The sequence below is a fragment of the Penaeus monodon genome, chromosome 17 (assembly GCF_015228065.2).
Source record: "Penaeus monodon isolate SGIC_2016 chromosome 17, NSTDA_Pmon_1, whole genome shotgun sequence".
Classification (NCBI taxonomy): domain Eukaryota; kingdom Metazoa; phylum Arthropoda; class Malacostraca; order Decapoda; family Penaeidae; genus Penaeus; species Penaeus monodon.
In genome coordinates, this window is record NC_051402.1 from 199,372 (window position 1) to 201,871 (window position 2,500).

The window sequence follows — 2,500 nt, forward strand, 5'->3', positions numbered from 1 at the left end:
TCGCCTGACGTCCTCGCCGCATCTCATCTAACTCGTCTGACTTCCTCGCCGCATCTCGCCTCACTCACCATACCTGCTGCCCTGTGCTGGTGACCCTGGCAAGAATGGTCCTGCCTTGCCTCTCGAACCTCGTGACGCCACGGTGCTCTTCCTCTCCCGAGATGACGAATTCTTCCCGCCAACGACGTGATCCTAATCCTTTTCAAAACCTCGTTCTCACGATTCTCCGCTAAGTCCTCGTCTCATAGCCTAAAACTTGGTCAAGAATCTTCTAGACCGATGTGCGCGTCATTTAAACTGACACGGCGCTTGACAAGTTAACCTTGTCTTCAAGCGATCCTGTGGAACGACTGACGAGTTCCGTGACCGATCACCATTGCTGCTCCTGTCAAGACCACCTGCGCTTCGGAACAGTGACCTGTGCGAACAAGCTCGCTAGGCCGCCGACCTTAGAAGTCACCAGTGCGAGCTTTCTTTCTCATTTGCAAGAACCGAGACTCCCTGCATCACCGCCGTCGAGACTTCGTCTTCAGCTTCACCCACTCAGCCGGATCGAGGACGATCCTGGTTAGGTGGCCGTGCGACTTAATGAGCTCTCCCTCTACTCACCCTCGACTTCCCACGGTACACAGCACTCTACTCTTTATTGCCTGTGCCAAATTTGACCTGCGCCCAGAACGGAACGACTATAACAGAGTGGGGCTCCAGAGCAAGCAATTCCGACCTTTATTGCCGATCACTTTATTACTACACGTAAAACTAAATATTGATGACAACTATGTTTTGATATCATTATTGACGCCTACTGTAGTTATCAAATTGCACTGACACATCCAGTGTCCCCTTCCATACATGTGGCCACAGGAACCTATGACTGCCATAAAACTAAGAGTCTGCACTGGCATTGCTACTAAAGATTAATATTTTCCATTTTTTATGTTAAGTGACATTTTCAAACTATACCGTACAAAAACGACCTGTGATCACATAAAAAAACTCAGAGCCGAAGTCACTCTTGCCCTCAGCATCGGCTCGGTCAACACCGCCAGCTCACACAGACAGCTCGCTCTCGCGGGCACGGCACAATGCTCCTGCCTGGGCGTTTCTGCCAGGCCTATTCTTTGTACTCTAGCTACCATTCTCATCATCATCATCAATAACGGTATGCTCATGTCTGAGCAGTCGTGGACCTCTCCACCATCCTTCGCCACTAAACTCGATCTTACGCTTTTCTTTCCACTTGTACCATCGACAGCCCGCAAATATCTTTGATATTGTCGCTCAGTCTTGTCTTCGGTTTGCCTCTTCCTCTGTTTTATCACCATCCCTGTCGGAAAGTTTTTCCTCATACTTTTACTTCTCATTACATGACCAATAAACTTTAAATTTTCCTCCTTTTTCAAGATGTCCAACAGCCGGCCCTTTACAATTTATTTTTCTCAGCACTTCATCATTCGTCTTCTTCTCTGTCCAGCTAATACGCAGTACTCGTCCGAGAAACAAAACCACAATGCCACCACAGAGGAATATGCCCTCCCCACATTATTACACTGGCAGCAGCAAGTGGATAATTTTCACACGTATTAACACAAAGAGGGCAGGGAGAAGAGAAGAGAAACACGAGAAGAAAAGAAAAAGAGAGACAGAGAGAGAGAAAGAGAAAGAGAGGACGAGAGAAAGAAAAGAGAAAAAGATGACAGACAAAAGGGGAAGAGGAAAAAGAGGACAGACAGAAAGAAAAAATATGGGAAAGACAGAAAGAGAAAAAGAGAGAAAGGGGAAAAGAGAGAGAGAGAGAGGGAGAGAAAAGAGGAAGAAGAGAGAGAGAAGAGAGAGAAGGAAGTGAGAGAGAGAGGAGTAGAGAAGGAGAGGGGAGAAGAGGAGAGAGAGAAGAGAAGGGAGAGAGGAGAGAGGAGAGAGAGAGATAGAGATTGAGAGAAGAAAGAAAGAAAAGAGAGAGAAAAAAAGAGAGGGGGAAAGAAGAAAAAGAAAGAAACAAAAGAGAGAGAGAGAGAAGAAGAGATAGAGAGAGAGAGGAGAGAGAGAGAGAGAGAGAGAGAGAGAGAGAGAGAGATGAAGGGAAAATTCAACCACTAATCATCTTACCCCAGTTTGTTGTGGCTGTGGAGGCGCCAGCACTACTGAAGACCATTTGTGAGTCATCATGGGGAACTGCTTTTGGCCATTGTAGTAATGTCCTGTGACATTGTTGGCTGTACATTCGGGCCACACCAGGTCCTCCAAGAGTGCCGAGATCAGCACTGGGGACGGGTTAGCCACTGGGTTGCCAACAACCGGGGGGGAGGGCGAGCCAGCCCAGCAATCCAAAACGGCGTAAAAGCCTGGGATGTGGGTGGCTCACCACCGGATGGATTTTTGGATCTGAATAAATGAAGTTGAGTCAGAGTCGTTCAACACCTGATATAACTTAAAGTCGAGAGATAATTAATAAAATAACTTTAAATGGTAGCAGATATGAAGGGAAGAGGAGGGAAATGAG